Source organism: Mytilus galloprovincialis, chromosome 3 (assembly GCF_965363235.1).
Source record: "Mytilus galloprovincialis chromosome 3, xbMytGall1.hap1.1, whole genome shotgun sequence".
NCBI classification, from domain to species: domain Eukaryota; kingdom Metazoa; phylum Mollusca; class Bivalvia; order Mytilida; family Mytilidae; genus Mytilus; species Mytilus galloprovincialis.
This window is the reverse complement of record NC_134840.1, coordinates 14,714,409-14,727,645: the sequence shown is the minus strand read 5'-3', so window position 1 is coordinate 14,727,645 and position 13,237 is coordinate 14,714,409. Positions and strand designations below refer to the sequence as shown.

Below are 13,237 nucleotides of genomic sequence, written 5' to 3'. Positions count from 1 at the left end.
TACCAAAGGGACAGTCAAACTCGTAAATCTAAAACCAACTGACAACGCCATGGCTAAAAATGAAAAAGACAAACATAAAATCAATAGTACATATGACACAACATAGAAAACTAAAGAATAAACAACACGAACCCCACCAAAAACTAGGGGTGATCTCTGTTCAACTTGGTCGCACAAAACATATATAGGAATCTGATGAACAGTAGTTGTCGTCTGTTTAAGCAGTTCATACGTGTTTCTCGTTTCTCGTTTTTATATGGATTAGACCGTGGGTTTGCTTGTTTCAATGGTTTTACATCAGTAATAGTTTGGACCCTTTATAGCTTGCTGTTCGGTGTGAACCAAGGCTCCGTGTTGAAGGCTGTAACTTGACCTAACTAACACTTACTTTCATTAATTGTAACTTGGATGGAGAGTTGTCTCATTGGCACTCATACCAAATCGTTAAAGATCTATTTGGCAGGGATGTCAAAAGATGTCAAAAGATCTTTAAAGTCTAGTTAAAATTTTGTTAATTGGATTTTGTTTTTATCTTTTATAAACTTAATTATAATATGATGGCATCACTTTAAATCTTAACGAAAGACAAACGTATTGTTGCAGAACTCAATCATGTATCATTGCAGACCATAATTTAGTGATGTATATCGCTAGTCCTTTTTGTCAATAGAACAATGAATAACAGACCACTGTTAAATTAAGATCACCTTACTTAATAGCATTTATTTTTGTGTATTCAGAAACCGAATCAGTAATCAAGGATATTAATTAAGCCATCACTATGTTAATATAGTCCAACTTGATAGACAATATATATCATCTGTTCTTGTGGAGTTCTTGTGGAGTTATATTTGGACCAATATCATTATTTGTCAACAAAATATTGAACTTCAAATACTGATACGAAATGATATTTAATTAGTGTACAGCTTGTGAATAATAAATTAATGAGAGTGTCTCTAATAGTTTGTGGAAGGTTCGCCTCAGGGCATTTTGATTTTGTTCTTATTCAGAAATATAATATGACCCACAACTTCAGGTTAAAATATGTTTTGAATTGTGTTACAATAGGTCTAGAACATGAACAAGTCCTCTCGGAAGGAACATGCTGGTACTGCTATAAAACACGTTTTTCTATTTAAAATAAACCTTAGATTAAGATTCAACACATAGAAGTATTAGAATAAACGTCTTTGCGTTGTGAATATACATATTTTTTTATTAGTTTAACAAAGAATTTTGCAAAGGGAACTAAAGTGAGTGGAAATGGGAAGGTGAAAAATATCATGATTTATAGGAACAGACGAGTTTTCGAGTACTCAAATTGTACTCAAGTGCCTGGCCTTCTGAACGAGTACTGGAGTACTCATTGTCATTCTTAATTTTAAGGCTTTAAAGCGAGTAACATATTTTTTAGTTTTGTCTTGTTAAAATATGGCTCTTTGTGATTAAGATGTACAAATAACACAAATCAGATCAAAATAACAGTGATAAACAAATTTATAAAAAAGAAAATATACATGAACTATATGAGGTATGTTTTTAAATCCCAAACTTACATAATCAATATTGCAGGGATTGTACCCAAACAATACACACATTAAATGACTGGACTAAGTGAAACATAAGGAAAAAAAGTAAGTTAATATCCCATACATCATTCAGTCAACAGAGTGAGTTCCACCTAAATAGGTTTGTTGGAAAGGGATGTAAAATTCTAAATAAAATGAATGCCATAATCCAAATAGAATATATGAAGTCAGCGTTCATATACAACTTAACTTCCATCATTCAGATAAACCCTTATTTATGTGCTATCTGCCTTAGTTATAGGAAATGGTTCTAGCAGACATAAATGCCTAGCATCAAAACATAAAAGTAAGACAAAGTGCATTGTTTTATGTTATTACAATAAATGATTTGAATGATGAGATTTCAATCTGAAACTTCAGTTTGTCATATAAAAAGTAAAATCACAAAAATACTGAACTCAGAGGAAAATCAATAAGGAAAGTCCATAATAAATGGCAAAATCAAATAACAAAACGCATAAAAAACGAATGGACAAGAACTGTCATATTCCTGACTTGGAACAGGCATTTTCAAATGTAGAAAATAATGCAATAATGAATATTTATGGACCGGCATCCAATTTGAAAGTAGTATACTTTAAAAGTAAATGGTAGTTTATGTCTTGTGTAATATATCTTTACAACTACAAAGTTATATAAAGCATCAAATTATCATCTTATATACGGATATGTCATCAAGGGGCTAATACATTAATCCAATTATATCATTCAAAGTATCACTATACATAAACTATTCATAAGACAAAACAGAAAGTTTCATTCCCATTACTACTAAACAGACATCATTCATATAACAAAAACATAATTACTATACATTCAGCAGTCACTCATCAAAACAAATCGTTTCTTTCACAGTATTACTATACAGATACCATTTATTTAATTAATCAAATACATTAATAAGTTCATTTATCACATTCTAGAATATATTTACTTTTAAGTATTTTTGTATAATACTTGTAAATTCGGAAATGTAGTGAATATAATCGTCTTCTCTCGGAATTGTACATGTACACATTTTGGTAAATATTCATATTTGTTTGAAAAAAGTGCATTTAAATTTTAAGGTGCAACATGCATAGAAACCCGATGCCCTAGTACCGTGGACTTAAATACTTTCATTTATCTCGCCGTGTCAAATGCAGGGACTCGAACATAATCATTATGGTAACTTAAGAAAATTGATATTAACGAAGAAATGAACCTATATTATTTGATATATTTGTTTCTAATTGCTTGAGTGATTGTTAGTTGTTTAACGTCCAGTGGCAAATATTTTATGCATATTAAGGACGAGAACAAGTTAAAAATAAATACAATAGGTAGGTCTTGTCATAATAGAAGCATTTCGAGATGATGTTCGGGAAAAATTTGGACTGCCACTGGAAAATGAGGTTATATTGGATAGGGTCAGAAATTTTGCCGTGCAATATGCCACCTACAAACCCCTCATAGAGTTGCTGCAAGGGTCTTAATGTGCAAAGGGCGGCACTCATTTAACACGAGATATCGGATTAAACATCCCCATTCTGACCGGACGTGACTGCGAACTTGATATATCCTGCAAACTAAGTGCACACCCCACTTCGGCAAGCGTTTTACTGCCGGTCGGAAGAAGACCCAGTGACCATATTTCGTTTCCCTAGTCACCCTTTATTCCCTAAAAATTCACTACACAAGCGATGCATTGGTGCATTTTTCGATGGACAAAAGTGGACTTAAGAATCTTTTAGTGTCTCTATTACAAATGTCATCATCAAAATGAAGACACGTGCATTTTCTAGTTGACCAGTATGTTGATGGTGAGCAGGATTGAGACACAAGTTGTCCGTTCGAACATTGGTGAAACTTAGAACAGTCATTTTTGTCTGGAAAGTATGCTTCACCTTGTGGATCATCCTTGCAATCAGGTACACAATCTATAAAACAGAAAATATGGATGTAATTGACTCTCTGTCTCTCTAACTGTCGAACACTAAAACATGTTTACAAACTAGTACATGTGTATTACTACATCGGAAATAAAGGATTACATTTATATTGTTAAATTCAACTAGACGAACAAAAAATTACTTTTTCCCGAATCATTCATACTTCAAACCAAAATGGTTTTGATTATTTTCTTTAATCTTAGATTGCTCGGAGTAACAAATGAATACATGAATCCACAAATTTTTTTTGACTTGTATTTTCTGACATTTTGTCAGTTTAGCGAAAAAAATGCAAGAATAAGACTGAAAGAGACTGGTTCGTCCCTACTCTTCATTTATGTCTGAAAAACTACATTTTTTTCGCCAAATTTATAGTCCTGAGCGTGATCGATGTCAACAACCAAACTTGAAAACTAATTAGCTAGCATCTACATATATTTGTGCAAGGTAATTGCAGGTCCCAAATAAGAAGATGTTGAAAATGATTAATGTAATACATACCACCTTCACATACAGGTATACCGGAAGTTGATGTCAGGTTTGCAGAAAGTTCCATATTCGTCATTAGTGGAACACAGGATATCGTATGATTTTCCGATAACTGCGAAATATGAAGGATCGCGTCAGCTGAGACTGTGGTACCACTGTTCTTATCAGTAAAGCTACATACATCTATATCAGGTATCAAACGTGACGATCCCCCATCGTTTACAAACAATGCTAAAGAACTGGCCATGCACGTTTTTTTCATTTCACAATGGACATAAACTTTGTCATTAAGTCGGGTTACGCTTTGCTCTAGCTGTGGATCTATAATAAAAAAGAAAATATAAAGATAATTCATAATGTATTGCGTTAACAGAATAACAATACTAGTTTTGTTTTATTTCATATTTAAAGCCCCGGCCACAACAGTTCGTACGACTTTTTTTCGTGGAAGATCTATACAATAGTTGTCGTGGCACTGTCGTGCAACATGTCAAAATAATATTTCGAATGGTCACATCAACTTCGACATATCCACGATGGGTACAAAACAGAGCAAAAATAGTTGTAATTTTACTGTCGTAGGTCAGTCGCAAGTCTGTCGTGCGGCAGTCGTACGACACTCGTGAGTTGTTTGGGGCTATTTTTCACGTTTTCATGATATTGAATGCGGGTGTTACCGTCGTGGCACTGTCGTACGACTGTCGTGCCACTGTCTTGAAACAAACTTGGCTCCATCCTCATGAATCCAACGATATTACCGGCATATTTTCGCTTCATCTCTTGCATTAGTGTATACTATTCTGTCCAAGTATCAGGCGTCTTTCGATCCATGGCCTTACCAACCAACGTAGGGTGTTTCGTTGGCTCCTATATTGTTCACGGGATCGAATTAACGCTAACAGTCCGAAAAGGCGCTAATTTAGCAGGGATAAGCGTTATCGTTCTGGTGGAATAGTTATCCTATTTTAAAAACAGATGGTTTGTTTTTCCAAACATTCATTATCACCAAATTGTATTCTTCTAAAATATGTTGTACGAGGAATGTATCACTATCGTACGACGGACAGTTAATGTTGTGCAAGCATCGTACGAAATTTGGTATTCGTGAGACAATCGTGCGACTGTATCACGAGCGTCTTGCAACAGTCGTAGGAATGTCATACGACAGTCGTGCAACAGTTGTACGATTGTTCTTTATTAAAATGGTTTATGTTGGTTCCCAAGACAATGTGTTTATTGCACGACAGTCGCACGACAGTGGTAAGACACTATCACGAAAGCCACAAGACAGTAACACGATAAAAAAAAAAATTTGTAGAGCAAAAAAAAGGTAAATGTCCAATTTTCGTCCTACGACACACGACAGGGCAACGATGCTCAAAATATCGTGAGACTGTTGTACGATGATCACAAACGACCACGATTTGACAAATTTTCATGTCGTGAGGCTGCATAGATGTTTCGTGGGTTCGTTGTGACCAGGTCTTAAATCGCCTAGATGTTTTAGGTTTTATGACCGGATTAAGCCCGTCTCTATGTGTGGGATCTTCTCGCTGTGTCGAAGACCAATTGGTGATTTTGTGCTGTTATCTTCTCTTTATTCGCAATGTTGTCTCTTTGAAACATTCCCCATTTCCATTTTCATTCGAGGATAACTTCGAAACCCATGAAACTATAACGATTGGTAAATGGAAATCAAATTCAATGATAACCCTTTTTTGGAATTGAATCTTCAAGTTCTCTTCTGATATTCAAACAGAAAAAAAAATATCCGTTAGAACAACATTTTATTTACTGGATATGCCAATGGCTTCTTCAACTGTTTTTCAGAACACAAATTTCGACAACAATTAACACTCTGTGTTTAGATCTTAAAGAAAGCACATAAGTACAAAAGAATAGTTAGAACTGATAGAAATTGATTCCTAATTCATACTTCCAGCTTTTCCTACGTTACTGTAGGTTTCTTCATATGTGTTACCAAAACATGTAGGTGCTCAAAACAAAAACAAAAATAGCGGTCATTGCATCTTCTTCAGATGGGACATGGATCTAATTTACAGTTAGAAGCAAACAAACTGATTTTTGTTGTTTTCTTTTCTCAATCAATATGATTTATCATGATTCGTGTTATGACCTCATTACCACTGAGAAGATGTTTTTTAAAACGTGTTATTTTTAGTACAGCAATGTCCGGTAAATTTCGTGACTAATTAATCGTAAAATTTACAAGACGTTTGAATACCTGTAACTGATATCTAATTAGCGGAATCTTATGATTCACTGTAGCAGAATCTAATAAAAAAAATATGAGGTTATTCCGAAAAATCAATCTAATCAGCCATAACTTTAGTCACTTGTTTGTCAAAAAAGAGGGACGAAAGATACCAAAGGGACAGTCAAACTCATAAATCTAAAACAAACTGACAACGCCATGGCTAAAAATGAAAAAGACAAACAGAAAAACACATGACACAACATAGAAAACTAAGGAATAAACAACACGATCCACCAAAAACTAGGGGTGATCTCAGGTGCTCCGGAAGGGTAAGTAGATCCTGCTCCACTTGTGGCACCCGTCGTGTTGCTTATGTGATTACAAATCCGGTAAATAGTCTAATTCGGTAGGTCACATTCATGAAAGAGAAGGGGATTGTCAAGTTTCACAACCTTTTTACTACAACAATGTCATTATCCACCAAAATATTCAATTGTGATTTAATAGAATCCACCAAAAAAAAAAAAATTCGCCAAACTTTTAGAATACTTTTTTGTCCCTTAATCGGGAAATAATCCGCTATATGGTCATTACTAATTTTATGCATACCTCCAAAACTGATTTCAAATTTGAAGGATGTTACATTTCCATCGTCATATTCTATAGTAATTTCGTAAATACCAATACTATCACATGTTGCATTTTCCTTCATGAAACGCAATGGTTGGTCAGGTCTTGAAATGTTGTAGTTAATTATCCAATCTTCTTTTTTTTGGGAAACCGTATCGGCTGACACATTGATGTAAAAACTTGGAAGTGCACTGAAGTATTGCGATGACACTTGTTTCACCTGTATACCTGACGGGTTGCTAGTAAACTGTTGTGTGTAAGGAATACATATTTGTTCTCCAACCGTTGCAGTAGATATATCATTTTCACATTTATCTAAAAAAGACAGTACTTTATTCAATATTCACTTTATTTTTTGCGTGATATACATCAAGCTGTTTGTCATACTTTGAACTATATATGACCTTTGACAACTTATGGTACGGTATAGGGCTTGTTCATTGTTGAATTAAATGTTTGACGGTGACTTATAATTGTTCTGATATTGGTCCATTGACCTATGTATATTTGTATTATTGTCCAGCATGCCACATATTTGTCATTTTATATCATGAGACAAGCCAAAACATAAGAAAAACTAGATCATAAATATATTGACCACATTCAATTTTTAATCTGTTAAAGAAAACCAAAACCAAAAGACACCTTTCTGTAGGATGTTTCATAAAAATGTTTAAATTGTGAGCATGACATGAAATTTGTGCTCCTGGAATAAATTAGCAATTAATTAATGCATTACCTGAAATGCTTTTAATTTCATTATTTAAAAAAAAAGTTATATCCATGTTCCATTTTTCGTATACTTTTTGTTTTGATAATGTATCAGATTCAACAATTGTTTATCTAAATATGAGTTCCCTATATATACAAAAATCAGAAAACCATCAAACTATTTGAAAGGAGCATAACGTTAGTTTTCTGTAAAAAATGATAAACAAAACTTACCCACAATCAGTGATGGAGTAGGTTGATCATCTGGAGTTTCCTTTTTCAAACCTGTGACGTGAACAAATATTTTAAAAGAGATAACATTTGGGAAATTGCTTTATAGATCAATAACATATGAATAGTCCGGCGGCTTTGTGAATAATTGTGCACATCCTGTTACAAGCATGAAATTTGGCATAGACCTTCCTCAACTATTACTCTTTTATTTCAGATAGGGAGGCATTTGAAAAAAATGTCTCACTTCCGGTAAAATCTAAAATGGCGGACGTCATACTTAAATCAGCCAAATATCGAAGGCTAGCGTGTATAAATGTGTTATTATCATGCTACTATTATAATATTTGGTACAGACCTTTGTTTTGTACTACTTTTGGATAAATTAAATAGATTAGATGTCTTCAGAAACCCCACTTCCGGCTAAAATCCAATATGGCGGACATTGTACTTAAATATGCTTATTTTTTAGGGAGGGTAATTGAAATGTGTTTTAACGTATTGCTACTATAATTACATTGTGTATGAACCTTTCTTTGGTGTTTCTGATGGATACAATGTATAAGACATATGTCTTAAAACCCTTACTTCCGGAAGTATCCAAAATGGCGGACAGAGAAATATCAATTTTTTATTCAAATTTTCAACTTTTTTCAAAATGTAAAGAAAATGATTTTATTTTGTGCTGGTCATTAAACTTTTGGCTTTAAGTTATCCCCAAAACCACTTATTCTAGCATGTTGTAAATGCTAAGATACAAAGTTCACAGTTCCGGTAAAAATATGACGTAAATTTCAAAGATGAGTCCTCAATCTATTTCTTCGATGTAGAGTTTTGGATAGATTGATTTAAACAAAATGAAATCACTATAGTACTAAAAAATATTTAAAATTACTACTATTTGGCCAAGAATACATGCTTATTCAGTCACCACCACATCCAAACAAGGCAGTGAACGGGAGACCCGATTTTATACATTAGAAATAACCGCGGCATCCTTTCTTACATCCATAATAAAATGATGAGGTCTCAGAAAGAGTTATTTTTAAAAGGGACCCTCTTTGTCCCTTCGCAATCCATTAGTGACAAGACTAGGTAGCATAAGAGTCAATCCTAAGCTCGTCTCACTAAACACCTGCATTATTATATTACACGTTTTACATGCTTGAAAAGACTAGAACAAGTCGTGGGAATAGCCTAACTTTAAATGAGTTTTCCCTTTTGTGCAAAAATTGACTTTCTTGCTTCATTAATCATGTTAGATCTGATAAGTTTGTGCGATCTTACAGTACAACCCCGGTGATTTAGGCTGATCAATCATCATTCTTTATGTTAAAGACACATCTTCAAATACCATCAATGTCTCCCACGCAGTCTTTTTTTCCCTTTTCAAGCAAAGAGAGAACAGTATCACAACCCGTCATAAGGTATGGGTCAGAAATAAAAGTGTGTGATCACTCATTGCCTAGTGCATTTGAAAGGCCATTGATAGATATTAATCCAAAGATTTTAGCCTCCCCAAATACAATCCATAGTTTGTCTGCCCTATGTCACGGAATATAGCGAAATAGTATTGACAGCATCATCAGTGACTGTTAATCATGACTCTTTTAAGTGCGTGTTTCACTGCATCAGACACATGCACCATGATTTACGTGTCAGTCTCTTTATGTGAACATGGTGCTTAAAATACATCACTTGGTTTATAAGATAGAATATCCTGAGCATTTGTTGCTACAACTACCATACTCATCAAAGATTCATCCACTCTTGTTACAGTCTCAAGATATTCTATTAAGGTAAGGACATAATACCCAATCATCATACTCGTTAGGAAACACCTTGAAACTGTAACAACAGTGAATGTAGTGTTGGATGTGAACATAGACAATAATGGTGGAAGTTTGAAAGCTGCTTAAAGAAGCAAGGGCAACATTTAGGGGAAAGGGAATACACAGACGAACCCAGGATTAAAAACATCCTCACAATTGGGAAAGTTTTCTGAGGGATGACGACAGTAAGAAAGAACTTTTAAGTTTTCATTCACAGAAGCTTGCTCAATACAATTTTGAGTACAAGGTAGTTGAAGCAACAAATGCTCTGGATGTTCAGTGTTATCCACCACTTGATGATGTTTCAAGTTTAGCACCATGTTTACACAAAGATACTGACACTATAGTCAAGATAGATGTGTCTGATGCAGTGAAACATAGACTTAACTGAGTCATGACTCAAACAGTCGATACTGATGTCATTGCTGTTTCGCTATTCCGTGACATAGGGGCAGACAAACTTTGGTTTGCATTTTGAAGGGGAAAAGTATAAGATATATATCAATCAATGACCTTTCAAATGAACTAGGCATTAAAAGATAACGCGTTTGCTGGAAAAGGAACTACGTTGGTGACATTAATGGAGTTTGAAGATGTGACTATAGCATTTAGAATGATGATTGACCAGCCAACATCACAATATGGATTTGATGTTAATGTCATTGAAAACGACACGTGGTTTTGTTGGAAGATCGAAAAAAATAAGAAACAGATTTTATTTTATAGGTTAACAAGGCAAGAAAATATGTGTTTTTGCAGAATTCATGGATGTAAGAAACAATACCACAGTCTTTGTAAATGTTGGAAATCAGCTCTCCGATTTTGAATTACGGCCTACTGAGTATGCTGATTGGGTATTATGTCCTTACCTAAATCAAATACCTTGAAACTGAATTACGAGTGGATGAAGTCTTGGATGCGTATGGTAGTTAAAGCAACAAATGGTCAGGATATTCTATCTTATCCAACACGTAATGTATTTCAAGTTCAGCGTCAAGTTCACATTTAGAGGCAGACACTAAAATCATGGTGCATGTGTCTGATGCAGTGAAACACGCACTTGAACGAGTCATGATTCGAACAGTCGTTAATGATGATGCTGTCACTAAAAGAGGGACGAAAGATACCAAAGGGACAGTCAAACTCGTAAATCTAAACAAACAGTCAACGCCATGGCTAAAAATTAAAAAAACAAAACAGACAAACAATAGTACACATGACACAACATAGAAAACTAAAGAATAAACAACACGAACCCCACCAAAAACTAGTGGTGATCTCAGGTGCTCCGGAAGGGTAAGCAGATCCGCAGATCCTGCTCCACATGCGGCACTACTGTTTCGCTCTTACGTGACATAGCGGTAGACGAACTATGGATTGTGTTTGGGGGGGGGGGGGGCAAAAGACTTTGGATTACTATCTATCAATGGCCTTTCAAATGCACTAGGCAATGAGTGATCTGAGTGATCTGAAACACTTATTGTTATCCATGTCTTTACCTGTTGTGATATGGTTCTCTCTTTGCTTGAAAGGGGAAAAGACTATATGGGAGACATTGATAGCATTTGAAGAGGTGACTTTGACAAGAAGAATTATGATCAAGCAGACTAAATCACCGGGGTTTTACTGTAAGATCGCACAAACTTAACAGATGGGTATAACATGGTTAACGAAGCAAGAAAATAACTATTTGCGCAACAGGGACGGCTTTTTGAGGCTATTCCCTCAACTTGGTTTAGTTTATTCCAGCATGTAAATCATGCAATATACTTAGGTAGATGTTTAGGGAGACGAGCTTGGGATTGGCTCTTATGCTACCCACTCCAGGTGGGGACAAAGAGGATAACTTTTGAAAAACTCTTTTTGAGGCCTCATCATTTTGTCAAAAGCTTATACATTGTGGATGTAAGAAAGGATACCGCGGTCATATTTAATGTGGAAAATCGGGTATCCCGTGCACTGCGATATGTGCATGTCATGGTGACTGTGATTAAACATGTATTCTTGGCCAAATAGTAATAATTCTAAATAATGTTTAGTACTATAGTGATTTCATTTTGTTTTAATCAATCTATCCAAAACTCTACATCGAAGAAATAGATTGAGGACTCATCTTTGAAATTTACGTCATATTTTTAACCGGAAGTGTCAATTTTATATCTAAATATTTACAACATGCTAGAATAAGTGGTTTTGAGGATAAATAAGCCAAAAGTTTAATGACCAGCACAAAATAAAATCATTTTCTTTAAATTTTGAAAAAAATGAAAATTTGAATAAAAAATTGATATTTCTATGTCCGCCATTTTGGATATTACCAGAAGTAAGGGTTTTAAGACATATGTCTTATGCATTGTATCCATCAGAAACACCAAAGAAAGGTTCATACACAATGTAATTATAGTAGCAATACGTTAAAACACATTTCAATTACCCTCCTTAAAAAATAAGCTTATTTAAGTACAATGTCAGCCATATTGGATTTCAACCGGAAATGGGGTCTCTGAAAACATCTAATCTATTTAATTTATCCAAAAGTAGTAAAAAAACAAAGGTCTGTACCAAATATTATGAGAGTAGCATGATAATAACACATTTTAACACGCTAGCCTTCGATATTGGGATGATTTAAGTATGACGTCCGCCATTTTGGATTTTACCGGAAGTGAGACATTTTTTTCAAATGCCTCCCTATCTGAAATAAAAGAGTAATAGTTGAGGAAGGTCTATGCCAAATTTCATGCTTGTAACAGGATGTGCACAATTCGTCTGAAATATGCTTGTAGCCGCCGGACTAAAGTGAAAAAAAGAATATACTGAGGACACGAATATTCAAGCTAAGGCGGGAGGAGACCAATGAAAAAATTAAAGCAGTGAGCATACACATACAAAACAGTCATGATTGAAGTGATGCTAGGATGGTAATGAAATATATCATGAAAATATAAGACGATTAGACAATTTCGAAATTTATGACGTGGTCATAAAATCAGGTGCATACTCAAGAAGACCAATATAGGTGAAAATAAAAGTGTTATCAAACTGATTACACTAAGAGAAACAATTTCCTAGGAAATGATGACCTTCAGTGTTTCAGCCAACATGTTTAACTAACAGAAAGCACAAAATCGATCTTTAAGTCATTTTAAAAATCTCCTGTAGATTTGTATGTTTTTTCCAAAAGTGCAAACAAGTACTTTTCAATCAAACATTTTAGTCGAAAGGGTGGTCACACCGTTAAAGATTGATCAATCAGGACAAAAGCTCCTGTAAAAAAAGTATGTAAGTCATTTATGTAACACAAGAAAAAAATCAGATTTAATTCTGTTAGCATAACAAAAATGTAATCTTGACTGATGTTCGGCTACACAATACATGTACAAGGGAGTGGTAACATAAACACTATTGGAATATATGTTGATCAGACCCTTACTTAGCACTTCAGGTTTGAAAAAAACGTTGCAATTTATAGTTTAGTCTGCCAAAATTGCTATTTGAATTCTGTATATAGTATCAATGAACCTTTTGAATACGAAAAGAAGCTATACAATTTGACCTCTGTCGATTGTTTTGAATTCGGTCATGATATGTCTTCTTTATTTA

General features: G+C 34.4%; 1 long non-coding RNA gene across 1 annotated transcript; it reads right to left on the bottom strand.

Annotated features, from left to right (window-relative positions):
* Positions 1-1,482: 1,482 nt before the first annotated feature.
* On the bottom strand, positions 1,483-7,176 carry LOC143067245 (uncharacterized). Its single transcript, XR_012975890.1, has 3 exons — positions 6,840-7,176; positions 4,025-4,333; positions 1,483-3,511 (listed from the first exon to the last, which is right to left on the bottom strand). It is a non-coding gene; the product is annotated as an uncharacterized LOC143067245 (long non-coding RNA).
* Positions 7,177-13,237: the final 6,061 nt, after the last annotated feature.